The sequence below is a fragment of the Mustela nivalis genome (genome assembly GCF_964662115.1).
Source record: "Mustela nivalis genome assembly, chromosome: 12".
Taxonomy (NCBI): Eukaryota; Metazoa; Chordata; class Mammalia; order Carnivora; family Mustelidae; genus Mustela; species Mustela nivalis.
The window spans coordinates 64,131,499-64,147,433 of NC_139031.1; the positions used below are offsets into that span (position 1 = coordinate 64,131,499).

A 15,935-nucleotide genomic window follows, 5' to 3' on the forward strand; every position below is an offset into this window, starting at 1 on the left:
TTGCAAGTAATTTCCCACATTTTCTGATTCTCTGACAGTCTGCCTTCTAGCACACTTATCTTCTTTTTGTACTGTATTTTCTTCTTGCTGTGACTTTCCTCACCTTAGTACCAGATACAATCACTTCACAGTCTCAGAAGGGCACAGTCCAAATGAATTCTCCACTGCTACAGACTCTACTACTCCTGGTATTAGAGGAGAAAGCAATAGTCGCAGAAAGCACGATGACTGAGAAGGGGAAGGACTACAAGACAGTGACTATCAAGTGAGCAGTGATCCAGCTCCGGTAACTATGAAAACTAACCTGCTACCCCACCATTTTCTAAGACATTGAGTTTCAGAACAAGTCTACTTCTGCAGCCTGGAGGCTTTAGTGTTTGTAGGAAACCAGTGACATTTTATGGTTTTCTTAGCTGAGGTGGCACTTTTTTAGCAACACACCTGTTCTGGGGTGAGTGGAAGAAAACTAACTTCCTGATGTTAAAACAACTTGTTTTTAGTTAAGAAATATCTTGTGATGCTGTTGGATGGCTACCATCCCCTCACCCTCCTCCTCCAGAGCATTATCAACCAACATGTGCTGGCTTATCCCTATTGCTTTTACCTAATCACCTTCCAATTTCAAAGACTCTTGCCTTATGATTAAATTTCCGTTTACTCTGATTTTTCTTTCTTGTTCCTGGTATAAAACAGCCATCTCATATGGGCACAATGCGCCCCAAATCTTACTCTGAGTTTTGACAAAAATCAGCATCCTCAACTCTTCAGATTTTTTTTTTTTAAGATTTTATTTATTTGACAGACAGAGATCACAAGTAGGCAGAGAGGCAGGCAGAGAGAGAGGAGGAAGCAGGCTCCCTTCTGAGCAGAGAGCCCGATGTGGGGCTCTGGAGCTCAATCCCAGGACCCTGGTATCATGACCTGAGCCAAATGCAGAGGCTTTACAAGAGTGCTAAAGTAGATCAGATTGGAGAACTGTATGACTAAGTTGCACATTCTGGGGGCTTCTAATATATTAATTAAAATTAAGTGGAGGAAAGGTCTCAATATTAAATGTTTTCCAAACCCGATATAAAATCAGAATCATTTGAGGAGCATTTTAAAAATAAAGATTTTTTAAAATTTTCAAAATTTCATAAAATGAAATATAAAAATACAGATTTTCAGGCTCCACAATTGAGATTTTAGTTGCAAAAGAAGTGCTGGGACAACGAAAATTTGTAATTTGTAATTTTTTTAAAAAATTTTTTATAAACATATATTTTTATCCCCAGGGGTACAGGTCTGTGAATCACCAGGTTTACACACTTCACAGCACTCACCAAAGCACATACCCTCCCCAATGTCCATAATCCCACCCCCTTCTCCCAAACCCCCTCCCCCCAGCAACCCTCAGTTTGTTTTGTGAGATTAAGAGTCACTTATGGTTTGTCTCCCTCCCAATCCCATCTTGTTTCATTTATTCTTCTCCTACCCACTTAAGCCTCCATGTTGCATCACCGCTTCCTCATATCAGGGAGATCATATGATAGTTGTCTTTCTCTGCTTGACTTATTTCGCTAAGCATGATACGCTCTAGTTCCATCCACATCATTGCAAATGGCAAGATTTCATTTCTTTTGATGGCTGCATAGTATTCCATTGTGTATATATACCACATCTTCTTGATCCATTCATCTGTTGATGGACATCTAGGTTCTTTCCATAGTTTGGCTATTGTGGACATTGCTGCTATAAACATTCGGGTGCATGTGCCCCTTTGGATCACTACATTTGTATCTTTAGGGTAAATACCCAATAGTGCAATTGCTGGGTCATAGGGCAGTTCTATTTTCAACATTCTGAGGAACCTCCATGCTGTTTTCCAGAGTGGCTGCACCAGCTTGCATTCCCACCAACAGTGTAGGAGGGTTCCCCTTTCTCCACATCCTCGCCAGCATCTGTCATTTCCTGACTTGTTGATTTTAGCCATTCTGACTGGTGTGAGGTGATATCTCATTGTGGTTTTGATTTGTATTTCCCTGATGCCGAGTGATATGGAGCACTTTTTCATGTGTCTGTTGGCCATCTTTTAATTTTATTTTTTAAGGGACAGCTTTGTGTTTTTCATTGTAAAAAAGGAATCAAGCAATATAGAACAATGTGAAAAAGATAAAAATCACCCCAAATCCCACCACTCAGAAACAATGAATAACATCTTTGTAAACAAGAGATGGAAGGAGGGATAACTGTGGCTACCAGTTGAGCCCTGTATCAAGAGCTTTATGTGAATTAACTGTAAACAATAAATGTGGGACTATCAATCTCACTTTACAGGCAAACTCACAAAAAGGTAAGTAACCTTCTCAGGGTCACACTAGCAATATGATTCAAGAAGTCAGATTCTTAGCCATTTTACATATACACTTGCATGTATAGTTTTTCAGAATGAATGTTAGTCATGCTATTTTAAGGATTTAACGTATTAAGTTAGATTTACTTGAATGTATAAGAAAAAAGGGAAATGAAATGAATCTAAATGAACTCTGCAAGTCAGCTAAACATTTATAATATGACTCCTCTCTTCTAAATGAGCCTTCAAAAAAGACAAGAAAAAGACTATGAAAAATATATAGCAATAGAGTAGGCCCTTTTTTAAAACTACCTTTTAAAATTTTAGATAGTTCCTATTAATTTCTTGTTATGGAAATGTGGAAATATATACTCTCCCCCACACAACTTTTGTGAACTATTTTTATTCTGTAAATTTTGCAGTTTACATTCTATAAATTATACTGTAATTCCCATGACTGCTTAATCCTGAGCATGTATTAATTTGGATTATAAGCTCATTAATAGTCCTTTCATTACAGCTCCTTTATATGTGAGTTCTTCATTAATGTCATGTTTTCGGCTGAATTTCAGCAAGTAATTTTTGTAATAGTGCTCATTGCTGCTATATTCTAAATTCTTCCAGGCTTGAGACCGTCTACTACTGTCTTTATATATGAAGCACAACTTGACCAAGTAAAAACTCTGTAAATATTGATCCTCTCACATGGGTCCTCTCACATGGGTGCCAGAAAAGTCTGAGGGCAGATTGATCTTTTATCCTTATAGATATATGTTCCACTTCTTTTATGCTTTGTTTTTAGTCAAGCCACTAGTCACTAATATCCTCTGAATAAGACTTTAATACCCTTTAAACATGAGATCATGTCTTCCTCCAATTTTTAGGCTTCTAGGGAGTCAATGGAATTCACAATAAAAGTCCCTAAAATCTGAGGCTTTCAGTGTTCGTTTTTCGTTGTTTTAAAATTTTGGTACTCCTGCCAGAGATGTCAGTCTACTATTCTAAATTTTTTCTGTATTATACTATTCATTCACTGCTTTACATATTCAACATGTATTTCAAGCTATATTAAGGTGATTTTTGATGGTTTTTTCCCTAAAAGACTTTCCTTACAAAACTGAGTAATTTTATATAGTGATACAGTGTATAAATGCTTACAAATATACTATATGAGGCATTATGTTTAAAACTTCTGTTTTCTCTGATCTTCACAACTGTAAAACCTGACAGTAGTATCTCCATATTACAAATGAGGAAGCTGAGTTTCAGAGAAATTAAATTGACCTGAACCACACAGTCAACATGGTAAACTGGGATTCTAACTCACATTTCACTTAAAGTTTATAGGTTTTTTTCCTGTTATATCACACTTGCATGTATAGTAACCCATCAACTTTCTACATCTTTTGCCCTTTCTAAAATTACCTTTTGTTTAATTCATTTTTTTTCTAAAATTACCTTTAAATGGAAGATAAGAAGACATTGTTACGAGCAGATTCAAGAAAAAAAAAACGGTTTTGCTCTATTGACAAATATTGAGATGTAAAGATATAAAAAATGAAAAGTCCATGGGATCTAAGAAAGACTGTGAAAAGAATGCAGAGAGATCAGAACTGTTTTCAGACTAAATTTTCATGCCTCTGCTCTCCTATAGTACTCTTCCTAATAAGAATTCAAATGTTTCTTTATATTAAAAAGGCTTATTCCTAAACACTTAATCCATACCTCCTTTTCAATACATTTCTAAGCTAAATAAAATTCTATTATATAAAATAAAATTTTATTTGCAATATTCTCTTTGAGAATATTCCTACTAATTTTGTTTCTTTACAGTTCCAGATTTTTTAAAAATTTTATTTATTTATTTGACAGACAGAGATAACAAGTAGACGGAGAGGCAGGCGAAGAGAGAGAGGAGGGAGCAGGCTCCCCGCTGAGCAGAGAGGCCGATGTGGGGCTCGATCCCAGGACCCTGGGAACATCACCAGAGCGGAAGGCAGAGGCTTTAACCCACTGAGCCACCCAGGTTCCCCTACAGTTCCAGATTATCGAGCTAAGCTGCTGAGGTACTACATGCAAGTTTTAAAGTTCAAAATTCATTACAATTATATGGCACTGTGCTAAACACTGGGAAAAGCTAAAATAAAATATCTTTCCCTGCCCTTGTGGAATTTACAGTGTTGTTAATTACACAGGGACACAAAAAAGTGATGAAAGAGTTTAAAAAGAGAGGGACACAACTAAAGCAGTTCTCAAGAAAACTTACAGCACTAAATGCTTACGTTAGAAAAGAGAAAAAGTCTCCAATCAACTCAAGTTCCCACTTCAAAAACCAAGAAAAAGGGCAAAATAAGCCTAAAGCAAGCACAATGAATGAAATAACAGAAATCAATAAAATTCAAAATAGAAAAATAATTAAGATTAATGAAATAAAAAGCCATAATCAAATGTCTAACAGAATTATCAGTGCCTAAAAAAATTAACAATAATTCTTTGGACTCATCCAATCCAAGGGTATAATCAAATTTTCCTGTCTTCTATAATCAAATTGCCTCAGTTAGTTCACAAATGTCTTTTTACAGTGGGTTTGTTCCAATTCGGATTTAAACTACATCCACATTCACAGATAAAATTAAAAGTAATCCAAAAGAACATTTTATATAACAGCTATTAAACACAAAAACCTAAATGAAACACATTTCTCTAAAAAAGCAAATTATCAAAGCTGATTCAAGGTATAAAAACTAAATGAATAAATAAAAACAAAGGAAATAAAGAATGTTGTCAAAGAAAAGAGCCAGACTTCAAAAAGGTCTAGGCTTTTCTTGGATAAAATACTTAAATCTTTCAAAAAACATAATTTTTATATAGGCATACTTTATTTTCACTGTGCTTTCCTTTACTGTGCTTTGCAGATACTAGTTTTTTGTTGTTGTTTTTTTACAAATTGAAGGTCTATAGTAACTCTTTGTCCAGTAAGTCTATCGGCACTACTTTTCCAACACCATGTCACTTAATTTCTCTGTGTCACATTTTGGCAGTTCTCAGGATATTTCAAACTTCTTCATTGCTATATTTTTTACAGTGAACTCTAACTGCTGATCTTTGGTGCTACTATTATAATAGTTTGGGGTGTCACAAACTGCAGACATATAAGATGGCAAACTTAATCGATAAATGTTGTGTGTGTTCTGTCTGCTCCACCAATTGGCCATTCCTCTTTCTCCCTCTCCTAAGACCTCCCTATTCCCTGAGACACAAGAATATTGAAATTAAGTCAATCAGTAACTCTACAATGGGCTCTTCATGTTCAAGTGAAAGGAAGAATCACATGTCTCTCACTTTAAATGAAAAGCTAGAAATGATTAAGCTTAGGGAGGAAAGCATGTTTGAAAGCCAAGACAGGCCCAAAACTAGGCTTCTTGTGCCAAACAGCCAAGTTGTAAATGCAAAGTTCTTATAAGAAACTAAAAGTGTTACCCCAGTCAACTCACAAATAATAATAAACCAAAATAGCTGATTTTGATATTGCTAATTTGGAGAGTACTTTAGTAGTTCAGAGAGAATGTCAAACCAGCCACAACATTCCCTTAAGCCAAAGCCTAATCTAAAGCAAGGTCCTAACTCTTTGATTCAATGAAGGCTGAGAGAGGTAAGTGAGTATACAAGAAAAGTTTGAAGCTAGCAAAATTTGGTTCATGAGGTTTAAGGGAAAGAAGCCTTCTCCATAAGACCACAATGTAAAATGAAGCAACACATGCTGACGTAGAAGCTCCAAGTTATCCAGAGAAATTCATATAAGAATAATTACTGAAAGCGGCTTCACTAAACAACAGATTTTCAATATAGATGAAAGAGCCTACTGACAGGAAAAGATGTCATTTAGGACTTTGAGAACTAGGTGGGAGAAGTCAATGCCCAGTTTCAAAGGACAGGCTGACTTTCTCATTAGGGGCTAATGCAGCTGGTAACTTTAACTTGAAGCCACTGCTCACTTACCATTCTGAAAATGTTACAACCCTTAATAATTATGCTGCATCATCTAGTTTGCCTGTGCTCTGGAAAGGGAACAACAAAGCCTGGATGACATCATATTACAACATTGTTTATTTAATATTTTAAGCCTACTGTTGAGACATGTGCTCAGAAAAAAAGATTGCTTTCAAAATACTACTGCTCATTGACAATGCAAGTGGTTACCCCAGAACTCTAACTGAGATGGACAAGATTAAAGTTGTTTTCATGTCTCCTAATACAACATCCATTCTGCAGCCCATAGATCAAGGAGTAATTTTCAACTTTCAAGTCTTATTATTTAAGAAATACATTTTGTGGGGCACCTGGGTGGCTCAACTGGTTAAGCACCTTTGACTCAGGTCATAATCCTGGGGTCCTGGGATGCAGCCCCGCATCAGGCTCCCTCCTGAGTCGGGAATCTGCTTCTCCCTCTCCCTCTGCTCCTCCCCACTACTTGTGCACATGCGTACTCTCCAAGAAATAAAATCTTGGCGAAAAAAAAAAAGAAATACGTTTCATAAAGCTATAGCTGCCATAGATACTGAATCCTTTGATACATCTGGGCAGGATAAATTAAAAACGTTCTGGAGGGAATTCAATATTCTAGATGGCATTAAGAACATTCATGATTCATGGGAAGATGTCAAAATATCAACATGAACAGGAGTTTAGAAGAAGTTGATTCTAACTATCACGAATGCCTGTGAAGGGGTTTAAGACTTCAGGGGAGGAAGTAACTGCAGGTATGGTAGAAACAGCAAGATAACTAGAATTAGAAATGGAGCCTAAAGATGTGACTGAATTGCTGCTATCTTATGAAAAAACCTGAATAGATGAGGAGTTGCTTCTTAGAGATGAGCAAAGAAAGTGATTTCTTGGGATGAAATTTACTCCTGATGAAGATGCTATGAAAATTGTTGAAATGGCAACAAGGTTTAGAATTTTACATAAACTTAGTTAATAAAACATGAGAGGGTTTGAGAGGACTGACTCCAATTTTGAAAGAAGTTCTACTGTGCATAAAATCTATCAAACAGTATCTATGCCAAAGAGATATCGTTAATGAAAGGAAGAGTAAACAGATGCGGCAAACTTCATTGTTGTCTTATTTTACGAAATTGTTACAGCCACTCCAACCTGCAGGAATCACCATCCTCATCAGTCAGCAGCTATCAACATAAAGACAAGACCCTTTACTAGCAAAAAGATTATGACTCACTGAAAGCTCAGATGATGGTTAGCACTTTTTTTTTTTTAGCAATAAAGTAAATTAAGGTATGTACATTTTTTAAAGACATAATGCTACTGCATCCTTAACACACTACAGTACAGCATAAACATAACTTTTATATGCATGGGGAAACCAAAAATTCATCTGACTTGCTTTATTATGATATCTGTTTTTTTGCAGTGGTTTGGAACTGAGCTCGCAATAGTTCTGAAGTATGCTGGTACACATGAATCAGTCAGGAAGTTAAGTAGAACTTAACCAATTCTTCTTTTATGTAAAAGTTTGATACCAATCTCTGACAAAGAGGGCCCAAAATACAGACAGAATTAAAAAAAAAAATCAGTCTACTCTCATTCCAAAATAATACGTCACCAAAGGGAATGCACCCCCAAATGTTAATGCTATCTTAAGTTGGGTCTTCGGAAAGGAAACCATGAAAGAAGACCTTTGTGTAAAAGTGGTTTATTAGAGAGTACTCCCTGGGGATGCCTGAGTGGCTCCCGTCAGTTAATCATCGGCCCTCAGCTCAGGTCATAATCCCAGGGTCCTGGGATCGAGTCCCACATCAGGCTCCCTGCTCAGCGGAGAACCTGCTTCTCCCTCCGTCTGCTGCTTGCCCTGCTTGTGTGCTCATTGGCACACGTGCTCTTTCTCTCTCTCCACCTCTGGCAATAAACAAATAAATAAATTAATTAAACAAATCTTAAAACAAACAAACAAACAAAAAAAAGAAATTTCATAAAATGTCTTCCCTAGAAAAACTTTAGGTAAGTAGGCCAGGGAGGAAAAGAAGGTCATGCAAAGTTCCATGGGAGATAATTTTAGCTCCATACCCTAGGGTAGTTCTGGAGGCAATGCCAGCTGCACCTCAGAGTTGTATTCATATAATTAATAATTGGTTAAGGGCTGGCCTTAGGAAATAAACTTCCCAGACACTCTCATAGCTTATACATTGGCAAAACTGGCTCTGGCAGTGTGAGGGCAGCCCAGCAACAAAGAACCTTAGGAGACAGATAATGGGGATGAATATACAGTAGGAGCCTATGAACAGAAAAGAGATACAGAAACTTGGACAAATTATTAGCATCATCTGCTATGGTAACTTTGTCACTGGGAAAGTTAAAAATTGCTTGGTTTGGTTTTCCTGTATGGAATCCCCAGAAGTTTCAGCAATCATTCTAGTTCAATCATCATATAGTGAATAGTACTGCACAGCCCTAACAATGCATACAGAAATTTTAATCAGCTTTTTAGTATCTACTCTAAAATATCAATAGCCACTTAAGAATCACCAGGTATTTTAAGGAAAGCCTCTAATACGAAAGAAAAAAACCAACAAAGTCAAATTTAAAGCAAACTGAAGAGAGGATATAATGAGATGAAAACTAAGAAAAACCTAATCTTTGAATTCTGAGATATTAAGAAATGTCATGCCATTCTATTCATGAAAAAAGAGTAAGAGTAAGACCAAGAAAAAAACTAAGAGGACTAAAAGAACTCCACAATTAAACTATAAGAAAATAAAAAACCTGAATAGAACAGCCATAGGATAAAGTTAAGGAAATCACCCTCAAAGCAAACCAAACAAAAAGATAAGGAGATGGAAAATAAGAGACAAAACTGATAACTAAGGATCAGTTTACAGGTACAGATAAAAAAGAGGGTAGGAAACCGACAATCAAATATTTCAAGGACATTTCCAGATTGAAAGGATCCAAGGATAGCTAATATTCTGAACAAAAAGACCCACTAAGATGTGGTATCAGGTAATTTTGGTAAAAATCCATTCTGCAAGAAAAAGAGAATGAGGCAGAGATAGGAATTAAATGGCTTTATTTTTTTTAATTTTTTAAAAATCATTTATTTACTTGAGAGAGAGAGAGAAAGCAAGAGACAAAGCATGAATGGGGGAGGGGCAGAGGAAGAGGAAGAAGCAGACTCTCTGCCCAGCAGGGAGCCCAACACAGGCCTTGATCCCAGGACCTTGAGATCATGACCTAAGCCTAAGGCAGATGCTTACTGGATAAGTCACCTAGGTGCCCCAGGAATTAATAGTTTTAGACTTTTAAACAACAATGCTAAAAGCTAGAGGCAATAGATAAAATCCTTCAAAATTCTGAGGAAAAATTATTTCCATCCTAGGATTTCGGACAAAGGCGAACTATACAAGGATCAAGAACATACTGCTTATTTGGTACACAAGACTGGCTCTAGTTTACCTTCCTGCTTTCTTACTTCTCATACTCTCTTATCTGCAAAGAACATTCAGCCATTCTCCAAGTTTGCCATGACCTTTCATTTGGATGACTTCGGCCATTCTAGTCTTTTCTGCTTGGTCTGCCTTCCTCTATTTTGTCTACTATATAGATACATAATTCTTTCAAGGTTGCTTCAGTTTCAGTATTTTCCATGACCACTCTTTCCTACTGCCTTATCAAATTAACTACTCTCCCTTGAATGTGTCCTTGTTCCTTTATTCCCACTTCCTACTATGTATATATCATACTGTGAAATACAGTAAGTGCATCTCTTTCCCATTAGACTATGAGTTCCTCAGGAAAAGTGGCTATGGCTCTTATCTCTACCTCTCTAGCACCTAACACACTGCCTGGCTTACAAAATGCATTCAAATGTTTGTGTGTTTGTTTACTAAAGGGGGGAACAGTTGAAATAAATTTTGCAAGCAGAGATCTATATTTATACCACCTAATATACTAAATAAAAAATCATATATGGTTCCATCATTTGAAGCTTTTACACTTCTTTAACCCCAAAACATAAAATAGATATGAACTCTCTCTCTCTCTCTCTCTCTCTCTCTCTCTCTATATATATATATATATATATATATATAATTTCCTTTGGTGTGTTTTCAACTCATATGAACTATAATACAAATACATATTAATTGAGACAGACTAAAAGCATTTTCTATTACTAACTTATTAAGATGATAAAATAGTTTGAAAAATATTCACACAATTTTAGCTTCAGAAAATCAAAAGTGAAAATACCTTGTTACTATTCCATGAGAACATAAATATTTTTTGCACATAAATAAATGGAAAGACATCCCATGTTCGTGGATTGGAAGAATATTATTAAGAGATCAATACTGCCCAAAGTTATCTATAAACTTAACACAATTGCTATCAAAATCTAGTGATGTTTTCTGAAGAAACAGAAATATCCATCATAAAATTCATATGGAATGTCAAGGGAATAAAACCAGAGGACTCACAGTTCCTAATTTTAAAACTTACTACAAAGGCTACAGTAATCAAAACAGTGGCACTGGGATAAAGATAGACATATAGGCCAATGGAACAGAATAGAGAGATCAGAAATAAACACATGCATTTATGGTCAAAATATTTTCAACAAATAGGCCACATGCATTCAATAAGCAGAGGACAATCTTTTGACAAAAGTGCAAGGAAAACAGAATATCCACACACTAAAGAATGAAACTGGACCCTTATCTAACATCATATACAGAAATCAACTCAGAATAGATCAAAGACCTAAATATAAAACTATAAAGCTCTTAGAATAAAACAAGAGAAAAAAACTTCCTGATACTGGAATTGGGAATGATTTCTTTGATAGGACATCAAAGACACAAGCAACAAAAGAAAAATTAGTTAAACTGGACTTCATGAAAATTTAAAAATTTTATATATTAAAAGATACTATCAACAAATTAAAAAGGCTACCTACAGAATGGAAGAAATATTTGCAAGTCATCTATCTGATAGGGGATTAACGTCCAGAATATATAAAGAACTCCTAAAACTTAACAACAAAACCAATAAAATGGGCGAAGGACTTGAAAAGACATTTTCCAAACAAGATATACAACTGGTTGATAAGTTAAGAGCATGTTGAAGGTGAAAAGATGCTCAACATCACTGATACTCAGGGAAATTCTAATCAAATCTATAATGAGGTACCATATCACATCTATTGGGATGGCCACTATCAAAACAGTAAGTGTTGGCAAGGATGTGGAGAAATGCAAATACTTGTGCACTATACTGTAAAATGTATAGAAATGTACAATGTAAAGCCACTGTGGAAAGTAGTATGGTAGCTCACAAAAAAATTAAAAATTTAGAGTTACCACAGGATCCAGTACTTCCACTTCTGGGCATATGACCAAAAGAATTGGAAGCAAGGTCTCAAAGAGGTATCTATACACCCATGTTTATAGCAGCAATATTCACGATAGCTAAAATGCGGAATTAATCCAAGTGTCCATCAATGGATAAATGAATAAGCAAAATGTGTTATGTGCATACAATGGAGTATTACTCAGCCTTTAAAGAAAGGAAATTTTGATGTGTGCTGTAACATGGATGAACTCTGACATCATGTTAAATGAAATAAGCCAGTCACAAAAAGACAAATACTATATAATTCCACTTACAAGAGACACTCCGTTAAAACCATAGAAACAGAAAGTAGAATGGTGGTTGCCAGACACTGGTGGTTGCCTGAGATAGGAGACACCCAGTTAAAATCATAGTGACAGAGAATGGTGGTTGCCAGAGAGTTATGGGAAATTACTGTTTAATGGGTACAGAGTTTCAGTTTTGCAAGATGAAGAGTTCTGGAGACAGATGGTGGTAATAGTTGCACAGCAATATAAATGTATTTAATATCACTGAAATGTGCACTTAAAATGATTAAAATGGTAAATCTTATTTGTATTTTACAACAAAAAATTGGAAAAAAAAGAATAACAATGTTGATTTTCTCCAAAATAACCTATATATGTATTGTTACAAGATTTTATTTTTTATTGCTTTTTAAATACAAGAAAATTTTAAAAAGTTAAATAACTCAGTAAAAGCATTCAAAAGATTTGTAAAAGAGAAGTATGTGAGTATACCTGAAAAATTCTGGATAGGTGTGTCAGGGTAGAGTTAAGCCTAATGGATCCACTTAAAATATAAGATTTTTAAAAATCAAGTAGTATAGTAAAAAGTTATTCATAATGTTGTTTAGAAAATAATTATGAGAATAACTGGAAATTCCTTAAAGGAGCATTGCAGGTTGGAGGGCAGATTAAGGCTATTAGATATGAAAATATATTACTTACAATGAACAGTGGTATATAGGTAGAACAATTCGACATTTAGGCCAAACAGACATATCAATTTATCTATGAATCAGTTAAAAAAAATTTTTTTTAATGCTTTTAATTAATACTACAGACATAATGCTGAGAAACTTTTTTCCTCTACAACCGTGCCATCAGAACTAAGCCATCTGAAAGTGTATCAGTGAGACTGGAACATCCCATTCTTATATGGATGATGGATCATTCATCAAATAACAGCAGTCTTAATTTCCAAATCAGAGTTTCAGATAAGGTTTCCCAGACACAACATTCCACATTTATCTTAACTGTATATTCTCTAAGGAAGAGGACTTTGAATTTGCTTCTCAGCCCAGGCCTGATGTTAATTAACCCCTTGACACACAGCCTTACTATACTTCAAACCTATCAAATATTGCTTCATTTAAATTTTGTCTAAACTCCACCCTTCTTCAAAACCCTATAATAACGCTGTCCTTTCTTTATTTAGTAAAATGCAGGCAGTTTGGTCTGACGTGTGGTCTCCCTCACAGCAGCAAGTTAATTAACCTTTGTCAGCTTAAAGATATATATCCCTGGTGGTCTTTACCAGACTGAAATAGAGAGTCTATTAAAAAAACAAGTACATATAGAAATTTAATACATAATATACACAGCATTTCAAATCAAGAAAAAGATGGTTTATTCAAGTAATGATAATGAAATAGTCTTTTGGGAAAAAAATAAAAATCAGCCAGCTGGATTCCTACCTTTCTCTTTCAAATTCCTAATGTTTCTAAGATTACAATATTTTAAAAAATGAAATTATAACTAGAAGAAAATATCTTTTTACATTTTAACATGAAATTGGTATCTTTTCAAAACTCAGATACCATGACTATAGGAAAATTGTATGAAATTACTCATTGGTTAAACTTCTGGCAGTAAAATTGCTGGTTTAGAGATGTTTCTGTACAAAATGTTAAAAAAAAAATCTGTACAGCAAAAAATGCCAAAAAGTATCATAATGAAAAAGACAAAAGATCAATCTAACATAAAAACATATAAAGAAAATAAAGGATTTGCAGAAGAAGAAATTACAATGGTCAAGGATGTTCAAATTTCACATTAAAGTAATTCAAATGCAGAAATACTATTTTTAACCTATCATACTAGCAAAAAATGTTTAATTACACTTATCATGACATGGAAGAGAAAACTGGCACTCATGCATTCTCACAATACATACATTTACTGTCTTTTGGAAGGGCAATTTGGCAATATATTAAATTTTTTTTTTTTAAGATATACTATGCAACCACTGGCTTTTTAAAACACATATATATATATTTTTTAATATTTTATTTATTTATTTGACACAGAGAGAGAGAGAGAGAGAGAGAGAGAGAGGTCACAAGTAGGCAGAGAGGCAAGCAAAGAGAAGAGCGGGATGCAGGCTCCCTGCCAAGCAGGGAGCCCAATGTGGGGCTCAATCCCAGGACCCTGAGGCCATGACCTGAGCCGAAGGCAGAGGCTTAACCCACTGAGCCACCCATGCGCCCCTATTTTAAAATTTTAAATGACTATGACCTGACCCATCATTTCATCATCAGAAATTTTTCCTATGTACACAAACACATAAGTCTGAAAAGATATTGACGGCAGCCATTGCCATAGATGTTTGTCGGTTGATAAGGAATTGGTTAAATTCACATGGTACATCTGTACCACAGAATACTCTGCAGCTGGCAAAACAATGATCTATATGTGCTAATAAGGAAAAATCTTTGCATATTTGGCAGTTACGACTTTTTTGCTTGTAAGGTATAGTGGCTACATTTTAAATCAGAAAAAATGTAAAGAAAACAAATTAAAAAACTGAAACTGAAACAGTAGACACAGAATATGTATATACAGAAAAGACTTTTCTTTCACATTTCTGTGTATTTGCATCTTTTACTTTAGATCAAAGAGATGTTGCTTTATCTCTTAGTCTTTGTCTCCACTTTACCCTTTTCATTTATTTTCTTCCATAACACAACTTCATTCATGAAAACTGTGTAAGATGAAAGATTTATTTTTTAAGACAAAGTACTACAGTCTGTATAGAATAATCACATTTGGCTTCTTAAATGATTCTGTATACATAATTCTGGAAAGGTGTATATAAAGATATTTAACAAAGTAAATTTTGTTAATTATTATTTAAATTTATATAATAAATATAAATTTATTATAACAACATAAATTTTGTTATTTAATAAATTTTATTATCTACTTCTGAGAAGTAGATAACACCTAGTCTTAACTAGGTGGCATGAGCAAGAAGGGCTTTTATTTCATTTTATAAACTTATGTTTTAATGCTTTTATCAAGTAACATCTATTACTTTTTTTGACAAAAATTAAATAAAGGTAGGCTACTTCATCTATAGAGATAATCTAAAAAAAACCAAACTGCACTAAAATCCCCACACTTCTTACACAAGAGGATCTCTTGATCCTTTTCAGACTTCTCCAAGTTTGACTCACATACACATTAAACATTTCTGTCTTGACCTTAAATTCAACATGCCCAAAAGTGACTCCTTAGCTTCCTTAATTCCCTTTCTACCTGCTCATCTTAACTAAAATTACTGGCAATCACCTAAATTACTCACCAATGGCTTCCTATTTTACTAGAAGCCATCTGTTTATCTAAACTAGAAATCAAAGTGTCTCTAATTTTTTAACATTCCCCACTCCCCTTACCCTCACCCCATATCCAATCACCAAATCTGGCCAATTTTATTTCCTAAATTTTTTTAATCCATCCCCCCCCCTCTCCATTTCTACTATTTCAGACCCTCTCTCACCTAAGCAACTGCAATATTTAATCTCTTAACTAAATATCCCAATGCTGAGGCTATTCTATTCCTACTGTGTTCTCTGTCTATATAACACAATCTTTTCTCCACCATCTATGCCTCAACCTCTGTAACTCCCATTAAGCCAATGACCTCTTGAGCTGGATGATTCTCTCTTGTGATTGGCTATCCTGTTCATCATAAGATGCTTAGTAGCATTTGTGGCCTCCACTCACTAGATGCCAATAGTATTCCCCTGGACTGTGACAACGAAAAATGTCTCTAGACACTGCCAAATGTCCCCTTAGGGTCAAAATCAGCTCCAGTTAAAAAGTCCTCTACTGGGTGCCTGGGTGGTTCAATGGTTTAAGCCTCTGCCTTTGGCTCGGGTCATGATCTCAAGGTCCTGGGATTGAGTCCCACATCC

The 15,935-nt window shown here is 35.1% G+C and overlaps 1 protein-coding gene across 5 annotated transcripts in view; it reads right to left on the minus strand.

Annotated features, from left to right (window-relative positions):
- Positions 1-15,935, minus strand: part of C1GALT1 (core 1 synthase, glycoprotein-N-acetylgalactosamine 3-beta-galactosyltransferase 1) — a 39,364-nt gene that overhangs the window by 18,825 nt on the left and 4,604 nt on the right. For 2 of the 5 annotated variants that reach the window (XM_082693696.1, XM_082693695.1), the window contains exon 2: positions 12,685-12,747. The exons of the other annotated variants lie outside the window; for them this stretch is intronic. The gene's annotated coding sequence lies outside the window, so the exon portion shown is untranslated. The remainder of the gene's footprint in view (positions 1-12,684; positions 12,748-15,935) is intronic. 5 annotated transcript variants of the gene reach the window in all.